We start from the raw sequence: 6,000 nt of genomic DNA on the forward strand, positions 1-6,000 counted from the left end.
GATGAGCAAATAGTCTAATAACCAAGCTAGTGAATTTATTACAGAATTTCAAATCACACGAACATGTGAGTTTCATATACATAGGGTAGATATGGTTTCAACATCAGATTAATCAGTCCAAGCAGACAATTTAAGTATGTATAAAATGGGTACCATGATGAATAGCAGTTTTAGATATATTAACAAATGATATAGCATTATTAACCCAAGAACCAGTATAGCACATATGTAGCATATACAAACTCTTAACAAGATATCAAGTATAATGGCCCAACCGGTTATTTGGAGCAATTGCATTTCGCTCAGCTTTTTGAACTCTTGAGTAGCTTCATATGATGTATTATGACTTGTGTAAATCACCGATTTTTATTTTTAGGTGATTCGGGATTGATTCAGAAGAATGATTCTCAACTAGGACGCTTTAAGTTGGAAGAGTTGACCAAGTTTGACTTTTGAGTATCTGATCTCAGATTAGAGTTTTGATAGTTCCGTAAGGTATGGATGGTGATTTTTTACTTTGGAGTATGCCCAGATTTATATTTGGATGTTTCTAGAAGGTTCTGACACTATTTGGCGAAAGCTGTTAATTTGAAGGTTTGAAATGTTCATAAGTTTGACCCGAAGTTGATCTTGATGATATCGGGTTCAGATTGTGGTTCCGGGAATTAGAATATATTCTTTGCATCATTTGGTACTTATGTGCTAAATTTGAGGTCATTCCGAGATGATTATGGTTTGACATGAGTTTTTGAAGTTGAAAGTTCAGAAATTCATTAAGTTCGATTTGGGGTGCGATTCGTAGTTTTGATATTTTTATGTGTTATTTGAGGCCTAGAGTAAGTCCGTGTTATATTATGGGACTAGTTGGTATGTCCAGACGGGGGCCCGTGGGGGTCGGGTGTGTTTCGGATTGATTTCGGACCATATTTGGCCATTTTCAAGTGTTGGTTTTTGGCTATAGGGGTGTACATTGCTATCGTCAAGATTTGATCGCGACCGCGAAGCGTAAAATGAAAAAAATGGGTGTGTGAATTGCGTTCGTGGAGGAAGGTTCGTTTTTGCGAAGAAGAAATTTTGTTGTCATTGAGCTGACTTCAGAAGCTTATATCTTGCAATCTGTAAGGAGTTTGGAGATGATAGAAGAAAGAAAGTTGTAGCCCTTTATTTTTGTTTTTAGAAAGTCAAACCGTTTGTCATTTAGAATTATGTACAAAATATTATGGCTGATACACTACAGGTTGTCTAAGAAAAGTTTGGGAAGGGTAATGGAAATTTATTCATCGCGATAGTGGGGAAATAACCGGAAGGTTAAAATCTATGCTAGAAATTTTTGGAATTACAGTCGTGAGGTTTGTGACCGTGATCGCGAAGGGTACACCTAGAGAAGTATATAAAGTACACTATTTCAGACCTTTGAGTTATTTTATCATATTTTGAGCTATGGAGCTCGTCTTTGGGCGATTTTCACCACATGGATCGGGAAAGTATTTTCTACTCAGTTTTGATTATATATCATGAATCTCTCTTCGATTATGGTTTTTGGATTATGAATTTTTAAAGAGAATTTTGGGAGTTTTGAACATCAATTCGGAGTGAGATTTGATAGAAATTAGTATGATTGGACTTGTAGTTGAATGGGTTATCGGTTCTGAGGTGCGGGGCCGGGTTTGACTTTTTGGTTGACTTTGAGTAGATTTGTAAAAATTTGACATTTATCATTTGGGATTGTTTCCTTAGGAATTATTTGATATTTTGAGTTGCTTTTGACTAGTTTCGAGCCGTTCAAAGGTTTCACATGCATGGGATGGCGTTTCTAGAGTATTTTTGGCTTGCTTGGAATTGGATTTGGCGTGTTCGAGGTAAGTAACAAATCTAAATTTGCATTTGAGGGTGTTTAACCCTGTGAACTATGTTATATGAGATGTATTGGGGTGACGCACATGCTAGGTGATGGGCGCGGGTGTGTGCGCCGAGGTATTCATGATGCGCGTAGTTCCTAGACTACTACATTCCTTATCTTGCTATCTTGTTTCTTTGATTTCATGTTTTCTCCATTTATGTGACTACGTGGGATATTATTCATGTTAGAAGCCATGCTTAGGCTACCTGTTCAATTGTTTGAGACATGATAGGGCTATTTTCTCTATGTTGAGCTATTTTCCTTAGCCTTAGTCTTATTATACATTCATGTTAGTTACATCTACATGTTATATCTTTGTCTCTATGCACTATATATATGTTGTCTCACGTGTTATCAGTGTGCATGTATGTGACACAAATTTGAACTATATTTGAGACATATTGTGTTATCCTATGTTATATAATTGGATTGTGTTCTTGTGAGATGTCTGCATATTGAGACTTTTGCGGATTGATGACTAATGTGGGACATAAAGCCGTATTTATAGTGATATTTGGATCGGGTTGCACACCGTAACGGTTAAATTGATATTGAGGTGACGCGTATGCTAGGTCCCTCAATGGGATAAGATGTACTAAATTGAGTCTACGTGGGCACCGGACCTCACCATTTAGGCTAAGTGATTATTATTAGCGCTTGGGTAGGATCCGCCCTCCAGAGTCTGACATGCCAGCAGTGGGCGCATGCACATTAGTTCATATACGTGCTTTGATGATAGGCAATTATGATAGGCACTTGTACAATGGTAAGTGTGATTATTTTGATGGATCCACAATGATATTGTTAGGGCATTGAGCCAGGCACCTTGAATATGATAAGGTTGTGTTTGTACTTAACGATTTCACTATAAAACTGATTATTTGACATGTAGGCATAGAGATGTACCTTCTTCATGCTAGATAGCGACATGACATCTAATTACTTGACATGTATATTTGGCATATAGATGCACCTTCCTCATGCTAGATAGTGACATGACATCTGATTACTTGATATGTATATCTGACATGTAGGCAAAGAGATGTATCTTTCTCATGCTAACTTGTAACTGAAAGGTCCTATCAGATGTTTTAAGTTGGGGAAAACATGGTTCCTTGATAAACTCAAGTTTTATTGATTTCAGCAGTAGGATTTTGGTTGGGACCGTTATATTCGAAAGCATGTCTACTTTTCTGTATCTGTGAATGAGCTGGGCAATACACCTCCTGAGTTATATACCTTTATTGTCTTCACTATACTATTATGAATTGTTATTGTCTATTGATGTTGGTCCCTGACCATTATTCGAGCTCGTCACTACTCTCAACCTAAGGTTATGTTTGTTACTTATTGAGTACATAAGATCGGTTGTACTCATACTACACTTATGCATCTTACATGTAGACCTTGAAGCTGATGATGTTGTACATGGCTGGAGGTGGCATCGAAGATGTACATGCATTCCAGTCATATCTGGCTTTTATCCTTGGTAGCTTCAGATTTGTAAAATCTATTTATGTATGTTCCAAACAGATAATGTATTTATTACGTACCAGTCTTGTAAATTCTAAGTCTTAGAAGCTCATGATTTGTAGTACCAATCCTATGAATTTGCATAGAAAGATCTGTTTTTTTATTTATTGACTCATGTTATCCTATTTGAGTTATATTGTCTATCATTTAGCTTATATAGAAAATTAGGTTAGGTTTCATCACGACTAGCTATATTTTGGGCCATAACATCAAGGAAAGTTTAAGGACAGAGCTTGAGTTGGGCTAGCAAACATGGTAGTACACCTGATAAACATAGAATCATCATAGTCTCTAAGCTATCGGAACCATCAAAATTCCATTTCAGAGTCGTTTACTCATGTGTCAATACTCGGTCAACTCTTTTAACTTAAGCTTCCAACCTTGGCACTAAGTGTCCCAATTCATTCTTAAATATTCCCGGAGCCAAACCAACAACCCTAGGAAGTCACATAACCACAAATGAATATAGAATAAGAAATAAATAAGGGAACTAGTCTTCAATACTCAAAACAATTGGCCGAGTCGTTACATTATCCCCCTCTTAAACAAACTCTCATCCTCGAACAGGTCTAGAACCATACCTGGAGTCTCAAATAGGTGTGGATTGTTGCTCTGCATCTCCCGCTCAGTCTCCCACGTAGCCTACTTAACTAGATAAACTCTCCACTAAACTTTCAATGAAGCTATATTCTTGACCTTAGCTTCTGAATCTGTCGATCCAAAATAGCCACTGGCTCTACATCATAAGTCAAATCTCCATATAACTAAACTGTGCTGAAATCCAAGACATGAGGTGGATCACCTTAATACTTCCGGAGCATGGAAACATAAAACACTGGGTGAACACCCGATTGACTAGGTGGAAATGTAAGCTTGTAGGCCATCTCTCCAATCCTCTCAAGCACTTCAAAAGGGCCAATATACCAAGGGCTCAACTTGACATTCTTCCCGAACCTCATCACACCATTTATACATGATACTCTGAGCTATACCTTCTCTCCCACCATATATGCAACATCACGAACTTTCCAATTGGAATAACTCTTCTGCCTAGACTGTGCCGTGCGAAGCCAGTCCTGAATCAACTTGACCTTTTCCAAGGCATCCTGAACCAGATTCGTGCACAAAACCTAGCCTCTCCCGGCTCAAACCTCCCAACTGGAGATCGATATCGCCTCCCATTTAAGGCCTCATAAGGAGCTATCTGAATACTCGATTGGTAGCTGTTGAGTTATTTTCTTAATCCACAATTAGGTACTTAGTCATGTTTATTCATTTGCATATCATATCTCAATATCTGTTATCATTACTATTATATCATGTTATCATTATTTGGGCTGAGTGGTATGAGATTTGTGAGCTCGGGAGACTAGAGAGATTGATGATTGGGTTGGGGCCTGAGAGCCAGATTGTGAGTGATATTGTGGATCTGGATGCACGCCACAACAGACCATATTGGTTTTATATCTATTATTATTATGGATCGGGTTGTACGCCGCAACATGTCTTATTGGATTATTTATTATTGTAGATCGGGTTGTACGCTGCAGTAGGCCTTATAGGGTTTATATTAGCACTTGAACATGATCCTCCCATCCGTAGTCAGATATACCAGTAGTGAGTGCAGGGACAATGATTTATATACACGTGCTTTGGTGAGGAGAATTGATGCAAGGCACCCGTATAGGGCTGAGTGATTGTGTGTGATAAGTGGGAAATGAGATAGACAGATTGAGTACTCTAGGATTGTGAGTACTTGGGATTATCGTTGTGATACATTACATTTGACATGCATATTTTACATGTACACATAGAGATATAACATTCCTCATGCTAGATGTATTTGTCATATTTTATCAGTGTTTGGCTTAAATTGTTGAACTTGAAAGCATGCCTAAATTTTTGTACTGTGAACGAGGTGAATACAAAAGTTTTTCTGAGTTATTACTGTCATTATCTTGTTATATCTGTGTTTTCATTATTTCAATTCGGACTTTATGTTTCTTAGTTCGTCACTACTTTCAGCCCAAGGTTAGTCATGTTACTTATTGAGTATATTGAGTCAGTTGTACTCATACTACATACTGCACTTCATGTGAAAATCCAGGTACATCTGGGTGTGGTGATTTCTAGAGTGGCGATAGTACCTGTTCGGAGACTTCGAGGTAGATGCTATGACGCCCGAAGACCTTGACTCTCCTTCTTTTCATTTTATTTCATTTACTTTTCTCTGAGCGTTGTACTAGAGTTTAGACTATGTTGCCATCGGGATTTTGGGATGGTTGTAGTTGAGTTACAATTATTTTTTTATTAGTTATTTATGAGATTTATCACTTTTGAACTTATTGAATAATGTTTTTATTTCAAATGCATAGTTGTTATGTGATTGTCAGCTTGCCAAGTAATATGATAGGCGCCATTATGACATATTGAATTTTTGGTCGTGACAAATTTCACACTATGTTGGTACCTAGAAGCTCATGTGCTCGTTGACACCAGGTTGGTTGTAATAGAATTTCATTTACTTTTATCAATTAGTTATGAGATTTTCTATTGTTAAGTTTATT

The sequence above is a fragment of the Nicotiana tomentosiformis genome, chromosome 2 (genome assembly GCF_000390325.3).
Source record: "Nicotiana tomentosiformis chromosome 2, ASM39032v3, whole genome shotgun sequence".
Classification (NCBI taxonomy): domain Eukaryota; kingdom Viridiplantae; phylum Streptophyta; class Magnoliopsida; order Solanales; family Solanaceae; genus Nicotiana; species Nicotiana tomentosiformis.